The sequence below is a fragment of the Melitaea cinxia genome, chromosome 8 (assembly GCF_905220565.1).
Source record: "Melitaea cinxia chromosome 8, ilMelCinx1.1, whole genome shotgun sequence".
Taxonomy (NCBI): Eukaryota; Metazoa; Arthropoda; class Insecta; order Lepidoptera; family Nymphalidae; genus Melitaea; species Melitaea cinxia.
This window is the reverse complement of record NC_059401.1, coordinates 1,630,550-1,643,930: the sequence shown is the minus strand read 5'-3', so window position 1 is coordinate 1,643,930 and position 13,381 is coordinate 1,630,550. Positions and strand designations below refer to the sequence as shown.

Below are 13,381 nucleotides of genomic sequence, written 5' to 3'. Positions count from 1 at the left end.
CCGAAAAGTTCACTTGGTGAGCGAGCACACTCGCAAACGGCAAATAAAAATCACACACCGTATTTGGACGTGCCCGTGATAACGTCAAGTGTAATCGAAATTTTTTTTACGTGGATCAGTGACAAGTGACTTGTGGATTTTCGAATTTCCGTGTTACCGGTAATGTAGAAATATTTGTTTTTGGCCTGACGTTTTTTATCTGTCGCACGTACTATCACATTTGAAACTGTCGCTTAAATAAATCCTTACACGTGCTTCCTGGAGTAACGGATTCACGAGTATAGAGTTTCATCTAGTTGCATGTTCCAGAAATATTGTGACGTTCAATCTGTCACACTCTCGTTTTATTTTATTTTCATCTTTCCTTTCATATTTAGATAAATAGCCGGTGTTTTTCTAACCTCAAATACTCGTTCGCTTTATTTGGGTTGTTATATATTATATTTGAAGCTGGCCTAATTATTTCGATATGCATAAAATAATCATATATCTTCGGATAGTATGCAGAGGTTTTGCTTTTTTAATAAAGATTGGTTTTCATTTTATCGTATTGCCGCCTATTTTTTTACACGTATATATGAAACTACCCATCAAAACTACCTAAAAAGTATTTATGATTGAGGAACGTTCCTCGGAAAAGTCACTTATTGTCTGAACTTTAATATATGTAAGTGAACCAAAGTTTGCGTGTCTGTAATGCGAAAGGCAAAGTCTAAATTTTTTTGATAAATGTAAATATTGACCGAATTACATAATGCTATGACTACCGGGACTTTTAAGTAAATACTTTGCAGTCTATTTTTTCCGCATTGCGTCATCCTAGGAGATAAACTAATGTCCGCCGTGAAGTCTAGACAACGGAAACAGGAAACAATCTGGTATTGATTTTGGGAACTTTTTCCAGCGGGTTTTTCTTTATATTCTATGAACGTCACGATGGAGACAACTCTGTAGCCTGTATAAAATTAAAATCTTATCTTTGATGTATAAAAGTACTCTCTAGTGGTTAATTTCATAAAAAGATTTCAATATGTAGTTTGAATAGTTAATAATGATAGCCTTTTTAAACAAAATGAATGTACTGTATTAAACTACATAGGTAAATAAGATTTTATGGGTTTTGTTGCCCTTACTTTAATCACATCTTTACTTAATATGTTTTTAATATATTTTATAATGGATTAACTTTAGAGTGATTAAGTTTTACAGGAATATATGAATATATATTTTTTTATATTTCAGTACATATTAATGGTTTTAGAAAAATCTACCGTAAATGCCCTTAATATTTTTATGTGATGATTCAAATCGATATAGGTACAAACGTTACATCATTTCATTAGATAGCTCTAATAAGCAGAATTAGTAATCAGTAACCAAGATCATTACTAGAGATATTAAACATTTAAATTTATTAAAATCTTGTTCAAGTAAACCATTTACTTTTTGTTTTTAGTTTATTTTTACTTTTGTCAAATTAAATTTCAAGGATCGTAGTCGAAGTTTTCAACGTAGTGATAGTTTTAGGTCATTCCGTCTGATGTTTAGGCAGGTCCGTAATTTTAGATCAAACATTAGCGCATGTTAACATATTTCGTTTCGGTAACTGGGGCACACTTTTATAATGTTAATCATGAGTGGTAATTGCTGTGCACATAAATCATAATACCGTGGCTGGAAAGATCGTCTTGATTTTAAAGAGAAAAAAGTGCGAAAATCTAAAATTAATTTATGACGTACGGTTTTTGCGAAACGCTTGGGTTTCAGTGTAAACAGTTTATAAAAAAGGATATAAACTGTGTCTTAGTACAAAATTAGTAATATCTTGCACGAAATACAGCATTCACACATCTTTATCATTTATGTACCTAATCCTGCACCAAATAATAAGCTAGCAATTAATTTCTTTTTAATAAACCCTTTAAATCTATGTCGAGGCAATCACAAAATCGTCTGTAGGATTATATTTATACTTGCGAGAATACCTTAACACATACACTGCGATTATTACTATTTTTTAACCGACTTTAAAAAAGAAGGAGGTTACTACGATCGTATATATATTGTATGTTCGGGGATAACCTCATCGTTTATGAACCGATTTTGACAATTCTTTTTTGTTGAAAAGGAGATATCCCTAGTTTGGTACCATGATAAGGATACAAGGATCTGCAGATGGGATCCCAGAGAAATTGAGGGAAACTCTCGAAAATCCGCATAAATTTTTACTGAGTGAACCGATTTTGATGATTTTTAATTTAATCGAAAGCCGATGTTTAACATGTGGTCACATATAAATTTCATCGAGATCTGATTACAACTTTTGGAGTAATCTTTGATAATGCGTATTTACTTGACTATTTTTTCGTCTACCTACCTTATATTACTTGTCGATATAATTGAAGTCGGTTTTTCTTCGTTTGCCTGCAAACACACTTATTATAATATTAACTCTTCAATTAATATCTAATAAATCAACCTGCTAGAATGAAAAATCTACATTATATTTGCTAACGCTCAGAGCGTGCTACAATATCTTTACGTGGTTTATAATCTATAATATCATTACACAGCAATATTAGTGAACCTTCGCGAATAGCATTAAATAAATAAATAAATAACCACTCCGCACTCAACGGTCCCCAGTTGGATTTTCTCCTGTGTCGGGGGTCCGGAAACACACACAATACACAAACAACAAACGTCCAAACCACGACAAACATCTATATATCTGTGCCATTGCACAATCAAAAGCAAACAAAAATATAAAAATTATGTGGTGTCATGGGACACCAGGTAGGAACGAAGTTCCTTCGGATAGTATAGAAGCAACACTATTTGAAAAAAAAAAATATTTAATTTTATATATATTTTCTAGTTCTTGATTTTTTTTTTAAATTTTGTTGATTGCTTTTTAATTAAGTACATAAAAGTATTTAGGAAATTTAGTATTTTAGAAAATAACAAATACCGTAAAATAAAATGAATCAAACAAAATAATAATAAAATAATTCAGACTATTAAGTGAAATAAAAAACATATGTCTTTATTTATTTTTGTCGACAGTATAAAATTACATAAATAATTTAAAAAAAGTTTACTAGTAATATTTTGGTTTTACAAATGTCATATTATACAGTCGTATGACTGATATAATGTCACTTCCGTTATATATATTTCTTACGGTTTTAGTATCACATTTTTTTCAATTCGGTCGCCCAGCCAAATGTCAAGCCTGCCGTAAGGAACGTCGTTCCAAAAAGACATATATAGAGACTGCCGGTAGAAGTGAAAACTTAGAAATTTTAGTATTAAATTTAAATTCCATAATGTTTTGCACAATATGTCAGCTGTATAGCTACAGATATACTGTTATAAGCATGTCGGTGACGCGAACCCATAAGATTTTCCCTACCAAAAAGTGCCCAACGCGGGTAAACAAGTTTTCACATATCAATCAATCAAATATCAATTAGATATGAGTATGATAACTTTTTCATATTGTACGTTCCCTGAACGAACTACAGGCAAATGTTCAAACATCGTTTGGCTAGGCGTGTCGTGATGTCAGCGATCAGCGCATGCGCCGACGCATCCATGATCAGCGCCAACCTTAGCGCCTTGGCCAAGGGCGTTTAAACGTAACACTTATTATTAGACGAGTTTTCGATCGCAACAATGCATGGATTGTTTAATATTTAACAGTCAAAACAGATTCATTCTTAATATGTTTCACTTTCATCGTTAAATGTGTTTAGATTAGTTAATGATATTATTATGTGTTTCGTTAAGAGAATATTATGATGAATTTTAGAATTGTGATTTTTATATTGATGAGTTGGAACGGAAACAACGTTAGTTTTTTCTTTTGTCATTACACAGCATAAAACAAAGTCGCTTCCCGCTGTCTGTATGCTTAGATCAGAGGAGTAGCGTGCATTGGATCAAAATTAGTTGTGGGGCTTAAAGAAGGGTAAAGATTTCTCACAAAAGGAACAAAAAAGAAACAAATTTCGGATTTTAATCATCTTTTCAGAGCAATTAATTGTTAATAGAGATTAACTGAATCCCGCTTCCGCAATAACCGAAGTAGGATGTTGCCAACTTTTGGGCGCACGCTTAACCCGGGAAAAAGGGATTGCTTTTTTTGACTTTTGTTATTTTTGAAGTGAAAACTTCAAATTTAATTTTTCCTCTTTTCGCCTTTTAAAATTTTTACACGCGTTAGTTGTACGATTCACAAAAATCACAGACCAGGTCTGCCATCTACATACTGGACTGTAACTAAATCTGTCATATAATGTTGTTATTTCTCATGCAAATGACTGTATGGTTTTAAATGAGAAAATAAAGATGTTTAACCTTAAAACTCTATAGGCATGTATGAGAGTTGTTTAATAAGTTTTTTTCCCGGGAAGCACGAGATTAAGTGACATCATTTATAAACTTAACATTTTACTAATTTTTGCTTACACACGATAGGGGCCTCTGTAGCCCGGGGCCTATCATTGATACGTCTAATACGGCGGTAGCTACGCCTCTGGTTTAAATATTTAAAACATTTTGATGCAGTTTTCATTAGTAAATACAGAGGAAGGTTTATATGTAAAATACATGCATAATATAGTAGAGAAAAACTGATAGTTTTTGCAACCATTCGAAGCCGGGGGGGGGGGGGCGCTAGTTTTGTAATATAATAAACATGAAAAAGCCTTTGAAGTCAAATTAATAAATTGACAAAGTCCCTGAAGTAAAATGTCTTTACGTACGTTTGACTTGGGGAGTAAGCTGGTACGTGTCGAGAGCGTTACATAAGGTGTGATCGGTTGAGGTGAATGGAAGTTCAGAGGGAAATATAAGTAAGTGAAGATAGAAAGAGGACACAGCGTTTTGGTATTTTTACATCCAAACTATCATCTATACGTCCTACGTGAGGCTTTTTTAGTTCAGTTCAGTGGCGTTAAACTTCTGATGAAATTAATTTTAACCAATGGTTAAATTGTATTACTATACTTTTGCTGTGTGCTGTGTGGCTACGGCACTAAAGAATTTAGCCACCCCCTCTCTTCCCGTGGGTGTCGTAAGAGGCGACTAAGGGATAACAAGGTTCCACAACCATCTTGGAACTTAAGAGCCGACCGATGGCGGGATAACCATGAAACCATGAAGACAAGCAGCAGCGTCTTCGGTGCGACAAAGCCAATACTGCGGTCACCAACCCGCCTGCCCAGCGTGGTGACTATGGGCAAAACACATGAGTTCACGTTATTATTGGCGTAAACTTGTGGAGGCCTATGTCCAGCAGTGGACTGTATAGGCTGATTACAGCCTATACAGTCCACTATGATGACTATATTTTTTGTTCACATCTAAACAAATATGGAGATTCTTGAGACACCAACACACACACAACAACACGACATATACAAAGAAGTAAATTAAAGGAACTTTATTAATTTCTTTTCCAAAGTTCAATTGTATTTTATTATTTTACATTGCAAAAACCATGAAACGCAGACATAATATTCCAAAATGTTGGATTCTCTCACGCCTCCACATTCACGTTAACACCAAAAGATCATCACACTCGACGTTCAAAATGTAAAATTAGCCATAGATCATCTGTGCTGTATAACTGGAGTGATTTTTCCGTCTAAATTCGTCGATTGTATCACTGGAGTCGTTGCAGCAACAGACGCTAATAATAGTTTCGTCTATTGACTCCAGTTTGTTACAAGACGTGACTAGAAAATCCTAGATAGATATTGCACAAGTATTTATTGAAATTAACCAATAATTATGAGGACAAATTATGCCTTTGTTAATGGAATTACTAACAAAAAGCTGTTGGTTTACCAGGTAATAAGTGGTCCAAATAAGTGGTCCCAGAAAGACCACATAATATGTATTTCAGACGAAAGTAACTATGGAAAGGGAGTAAATGTTGAGAACTAGAATTTCCTTTATAACGATTTTTGGCTCTCTCACTTATTATACAAAACACGTTTTCTGATGATCTAACTTGGGGTTTATTGGCCATAATTGCATTTGCTGTGATAATTATCAGAATATAAAAGTAAGAATTAGATTTTTTGTAAGAGTGAGTTTCTTGATCGAGTCATTTTTGTATAAAATAAATTACCTCAGCAAAAATTGAGCACATAACGTGATTTTCATATAAATAGTATTATTAATAGTATTTATAGATTAGTCAGATGATTTTCAAACGATTTAAATGAAAGTAGGGGAAAAATTGTACACATAGATCTGATGTGTGGACTATTTATACAATCAAATAAATTAACAGACAGTAAAATACAGGACAGTTTTAATTATGATTGTATAGTATTTTTGTATTCCATTATCTAACAGTTACTTATTGATTCATTGATTCATTGATTAAGCCTGCAACATCTAACAGCTGGGCATGAAGCTCTTTCTCCATGTGACAAGAGTTGGAACTTAATCCACAACGTCGCTTCACTGCGGTTGATAAAATACATTTAAAACAGCATCATTGATAAATAATTGACACTACAGAGTAGCACAAGTTAGGGATATTTTTCATTTATTCAAATAATTTTAACCCTGCTGAGTTTACACAGAATATTATTTTATACATAAGCATCTTCGACTTTTTATATGCAATGCTTAAAATTTCAAAATGAGCATTAAAAGTTAGAGAATTTAAGTACTTAAAGTAATTTCTAAGCATCTTAAAGATGTCATCATGTTCCTAAGACGGTTTTGGATGTACATGTGATATTCATTGAAAAGTAGTGTCAATTTGAATTAAAATTTACTTATCTTTGGTAGCATAAATCTTTTTAATTGAAACACTAACGAATCAATATTAATTGTATAAATATTCGCGTAGGCTACGAACTTTCATTTAGATATAAAAATATTAATTGAGTTCGACCCAGTTTTCTTTTGTAAATGTTTTCGTTGTTTGGATATGTACTCCTACATTGTCACCCACGTGAAGTAAAAAAATAATTCTAAAATAAATTCTATCCATCAGTATTTATCATCGTTCAAAATATTACTGTTATATTTCATTTTTTAACAGACTTCATAAAAGGAGGAGGCTACTCAATTCGACCGTATATATTTTAATTTATGTTCGGGGATAACTTCGTCGTTTATGAACCGATTTTGATAATTCTTTTTTGTTGGAAAGGAGGCATTTCAAGGGTAAGAAAACCAGGAGCTGATGATGGGATCCCAGAGAAATCGAGGGGAACTCTCAAAAATCGTAGTGACGACTAGTGCGTTTGTTAATTTTTTTCGTCTACTGGCGTTGTATTACTTGTCGATGTAATTGAAGTCGTTTTTTTTTAAATTTGCTAGCAAACATGATTATTTTAACCAATTACACGCCTTGTTCATTATATTCTGTAGTGAATACAGCGATTTTGCGCGGGACATCTTTTTTTAGCTATTTGATTACTTCAGGGTTTGGTCAAACATATTTTTCTCGTGGTCTTGGTTAACAGAATTCTTATAGATACATTGTCTTATGTCTCCTTTTTTACCTTCACAAGTCATGGAAGATAGCTTATGAAGGATTCGACGACGCGTTGGCGCAGCGGTCACAGCACTGCATGTTACGTAGGGTTTGATCCCGCACATGAGAAGCATTTGTAGCGGCCATATAGGTGTTTGTCGTGCTGCCGTCCTTTAACTAAAACCACGTTAACCCCAAAAAGTGATTTTAGAGAAAAACGCAAAAAACGCGGGAATCGTTGTTTCTAGAAAACTATTATACATAGATCAGTGATTGTTGGATATAATTTAAACAAATACTTTCCTGCATCATTTAGGATGTTTTCTGCACAGAAATATACTTTGAATTATTTATAAAACAAGGAATTTTGGTTTAGCTAAGCAATACACATATTTTTTGACATTGATTGCCGCACTAAAATGTCTCTAACCTACACTTAGAGACTCTTTAGTTAAGCATTTTCTTTAAATATGTAAGGTTAGTAATGTTTGATAGATTTATCCTGAAATGCTTAACTATAAAATCGTTAAGTCAATTAACTGTTTTGTAGCTAAGATTTTTCTTAATTTTATACATAAATACCTTTCGTAAGAAGAGGCTAAAGCACCAAGACTCTTTTAAGCTAAGTGTTACCGAAAAGTAAAATAACTTTTGTAAAAACATATACTTGCTTACTAAGCTAAAAAAAGGCAACTCTTACGTCGATTGTTACTAACATCTTTATAGCTAAGCATCTCATATTAAAAAACTGAAAGATTAAATAAAATGCAGTATGAAAATTAAATCAAATTTTATTAAAAAGTTATAACTATAAAAGGTTCCTTCATTTATCATTAAACATAAACTGCAGCAATTTGTAAAAACAGCAACAAAAAAAAAATGTTATCTTAAAAATAAATTAACAGTTCTTCTTTTATTCATTATGAATAACATATCATTAATTATTATTTCACCTTAACACTTAAAAATCAACAGTATTATAGGATTTCAAAATTACCCCTAGCACAGCCTTGATTAATTTTCTTAACTTACTAAACAATCAATAAATATGAGAAAGTTATTTTAAGGCACTATTTCCATAGCGGCAATATTTGCGTTTTGACAATAATAAAAATTTCAATCACATAACACTACTCATTAATATTATCAAAAAGACATTCGTTTAAATCACAGATTGCTTTAAGGAATCTTGTTTTCTTTTTTTGTGCTTCAAAACTTTCGCTATCGCCACAAGTTGGTAAATTTTGCCAAAAAATAGTTTATGCTTTGGTATGATAGATGATAGTTTATCAATTATATTTTGTTTCTGATCTCTCTCTATTCCTTTGGGTAGTGAACGAAATCTAATTCCTAGCTGCGGGATTTTTAAAAACTTGTCATTCAAAAATTTCATCGTTTTGTAGTTTTTAGCAAAATCATTTTTGGAGTGTAGACCAAAGCTTGATCTAATGAAACGAATTTGAGATATATTTTTGAGATAAACCCTAGGGTTGGCATTTTGGATACGTTTGTCTGATATATTATTTGTGTAGTCAATAATGTCTTGAGGCTGTAGAGATTTTAAGATTACTTTACCATTATTAGCTGACCCTACAGCTTCTTCGAAATCAGTAAAATCATAAATCCTGCCCTTTTTTTTCATAGAGAGCTCCACTTGATGATGGAATTGGTCACAACTCATAAATGTATGTCCCGGTTCAAAATAGTATAATGTCATTTGTTCGGTAGCAATCACATCACTATTAATAAGATCAGCTAACAGAGAAAAAAAAAGCCAGTTTTTGTTTTGAACCATGCTATTATCCATCCAAATATTTATTTTTTTGACATCACGAAAACGTAAAAAAAATTTGTAATAGGCACTCATAATGTCTTCTTGCTTTCTCCCGGCGATAGCGTCGTGCCAAATAGCTGCAAATGGCTTTGAATCTTTCGTGATTTTTCCAACTGGAGCGAAAGTTTGATTAAATGCTGTTAATCTTGGACAAAATATGATGGATTTAAATGAGTCGAGCCTTGGTAACTTTATGACCTTCTCCAAGTCACTGCTAAAATATATTTCGTCAGTATTTTGTTTCAAAGATTTATGTGAATCATATAATTTGTCTGGCGTACTTATATTTCTTGTGATGAGTAGCCCATGTTGCACATTGGTCACAATTGGTTATTATTTCTTCGCGAGCATCATGTCGTGTATCGCGAGTATGTAACTTATAAGTCTCGCAAAGCTCGCATTCCTCATTCCCAAGTTTGACAAACGATATATTCATGCTTTTCAAGTGTGTTCTGTACAATTCGTATCCAATTTTTATGTCGGGATGCTTTGAACAAAAGTCTTTGTTCATGTAATTAACATTAACTTCACTTGTCAAATAGCGACGATTTGGAGCATGTTCACGACGGTAATGCGGCGCTGATGGATTGAATGTTTCAATATGTTCTGTAATAATTTGTCGGTCAAATTTTGGTGTTTTAGTATGTTTACCACGTTTGTCAGTATCGTTACTTGTATCAAGGCAGTTGGATAAAATGTAGTCATTGTGTTTTTCAAATCCTAAAGTTGTTAAGAAAAATATTTTACATACAGAAACGAGAGTCCCATCGCCTTTCGGCAACGTAAAAGACCTTCTCGGATTACGCTTTGGTTCATTAGTATACTTCCTTTTAGGAATGGCCACCACATAATTAGATCTTACAAAAATTCTAGTCTCTGTATGTGTCATTAGCCAAAATTTTCTGTTTATTTCTTCACGTTCATCAGTTGTAAAGACTGATGAACATTTTTTTCTACACTTATTGTCACAACAAATTTTTACTTTATGTTGATTTAATTTTCGTCTCTGCTTTTCTAATTTTCTTTCTTTTAAACTCGTACTATACTTTCGCCGCTTGGGTTGCGCTTTAGTTGATTCTTGGGTGGTCTTTTCCAATCCTTTTAAAAAAGACGCATCGATGGTCATACGACGTTTTTGTAATGGCGCAATATCAACACAAAAGGCCGTAATGTCCTTGCTTTCATTGAATGCCGTCGAAAAGGTTTTACTGGTCCTATAGAAGCCAATTTAGTAGCAAGATTATTTACAGAAGGCCTTCTAAGGATTTGAGGATTTTGTGTTTTAACAAAATCATCGTCTGTATCGTCACTGTTTGTGTCATCTTTATCAGTGGGTATGTAGTCTTTATCTTTGACTGAATCATCAGAATCATAATCACAACTGCAACTCTGAGCCGGACTTGTTAGCATCGATTCATCACACATTAAGTTTATATTTTCTTGACTAGAAACATATTCTGGTTGGTAACTATTAGACATTTTTAAAGTATTAATTATATTACTTAAGTTATGAAAATGATGCGAGGTACCTGTAATTTGCGTTTCGCAGAAATTTTGGAAAACTTCGGATGTCATAGAATATTCCTGGTTTATGCTGTAGAGACTATCAACAAAGGTGTGTACACTGCAATTTTTTTTTAGGGTGGTGGTTTTATTGTTCGTCTGCCCGTTTGCATGATCGGCTAGATCTATCATCATACTTTGAATCCTTTGAGACACACCGTGTCGTCTGAAATAGGTAAATAATTTAAGTATCTGGTTTGCTAAAAATATGTAATCAGTCCGCGGTATTTCAAATATATTATGGAATATAAAGGGGAATATATTAATTGCTACACAAAAATTAAAAACTCTTACCTCGTAATGCTCCCCGACATATTTGAGTTTTGGCGGGTACACGTTACGACGACGCACACTCACACCTTATGAGCGCTCCGAACGGAATGGCAAGGCTCCCCGCGTGCATATCGCATCCCCGGACACTCCCGGAATGAACGAAGCGCGAGCAACGAAAAACGTGTTTCTAGTTAGGCAGCGTGGGTTAGCGGATACTAAGTTAAGAATGACTGATATTTTTTTGAACAAATTACATGTTAGAAGTAAATAACGCTTTTTTAATGAATTGTTTTGAGAAAATCGCAGTATTGAATACTTGACTAATATACCGTTATTGGTGGACTAACTAGAATTAAGGTAAGTTTTTCGTCATAAATAGTTTATAGCGTGGTTTTATTGTGTTTTATGAAAATTGATCCTAAACTATAAACACGTTATACGCCCTTAGCGTATTTTTAGTCAAGAATAATCAAATAACGTAGTTTAAGCTAATAAAACGTTAAAAAAATATTAGGCGAATTTGGAAACTAAGGTACTTAAACGTACATCAAGCTAAGAAGTGTGGTATAGTCACTTTTTAGTCAAGAATTTGTTGCATATTTTGCCATTTAACGGTATATCGTGTTTTAATATCTCTAAAACTGTAAGTCATAGAGCTATGGTTCTTAGACAGAAAGATAGAGAATTTTAAACTGTAATACTTTGCATTCAAAACTCAAAATCGACCATTTGAGGGTTAACGAGGTTCTAGTTAAAGGACGGCAGCGTGGTCTGAGCATTTTGCTTCTGTATTGTGTATGCTTCCGGACCCGTGTGTGTGAAACGTTTATTTATTTATTAATCTGTTAAAATATTAACTTATTCTGAATTTATCGTATATTTTTCATCCATTTGAATATCTGTATTAAAAGTGCAGTTTCCCTTGTACATAACGCTTAGAACTATCTTAAAATCAAAATACATTAGTCTGTTTTAAAATAGATCGCTTAAGGCGGTTCAGTTATTATTATCTCTCTCACCTGTCGGATCTCCATCAAGCTAATTGTTTTGTATTTGCCAAAGTATTTTCTGGGTTTAGGCTTTTAACTAATTACGTATGTTATGTGATAATATAAATATGATGTTGAATATGTTAAGCAAGCAATTTGATTTATAATACAATACAATACAAATATACTTTATTGTACAACCAGAAACAATACATGTAACACAAAAGAAAAAGAAACAAGCAAGGAAAATAATAATAATAACAAAAAAAAGAAATGTACAAAAGGCAGTCTTATCGCTAAAGAGCGATCTCTTCCAGACAACCTTTAGAAAAAGGACATGAATAATACTTACCTGAAATATGTATTGCTTTAGCAAAGTTCACCTTTTATGTCATCCATAGCGCTAACCATCTAGATCCTCGGCAATACGCATTTGATACCCATCAGCTTCTTTTAGTCGTCTACAGCAGAAAATATAGTTGAGTATTTTTTTCGCTTGATTAGGCAAATTGGTCTTCACTGTAGCACAATAAAAAATTATTATTTTATGTTTTTTATCTTTCTATCGTTTTTATTAGATAGTCAGTGGACTGAGTAAGTGTTGTGTGATTACGGTATAAACTGTAATATCCCATTACTGGCATAGGCCTCTTTTCCCATATAGGAGAAGGATCAGAGCTTAATCCACCAAGCTGCTCCAATGCGGGTTGGCAGATATATTCCCTACTATGAGTAACGATCGCTATCAGGTGTACATGATAACAACCGGGACCGACGGCTTAACGTGCTCTCCGAGGAACGGTGGGGAGACCCACAAGGATTGCACAAACACCCAGACCACGGCAAACACCTGTATGGCCAATACAAATGTTTGTCATATTCTTATTATTTACTCTTTTTAGGTTATCGTTGTTTTCGAAAATTCGCTAGTATCAAAAAACGCAAGTAAATTATGTAACAAAATTATTTTAAACGATCATCAAATCGAGTATCTCAGAAGAAATTGAATTTGTAGATTTTTCCTAGCCCGTGACGAATTAGTTAATTCTATTTACGTAAAATGTGAATTTCGTGGTGTCTTTGCCAAAATCAAATCGATTTGTGGGGGAGCCCTGCCTTGATAGCATGGTTGGAGAAAAGCCAGAAAAGCGCGTGCTAGTCGCGATGTAATTTTTTGTGAAACTTGTGACCGTCTGGACGGCAGCCATTTTG

At 33.3% G+C, this 13,381-nt stretch overlaps 1 long non-coding RNA gene across 1 annotated transcript; it reads left to right on the top strand.

Annotated features, from left to right (window-relative positions):
- The first annotated feature begins 7,335 nt into the window (after positions 1-7,335).
- LOC123655633 lies at positions 7,336-12,356 on the top strand. The gene is made up of 3 exons (XR_006743436.1): positions 7,336-7,661; positions 9,289-9,293; positions 11,946-12,356. It is a non-coding gene; the product is annotated as an uncharacterized LOC123655633 (long non-coding RNA).
- Positions 12,357-13,381: the final 1,025 nt, after the last annotated feature.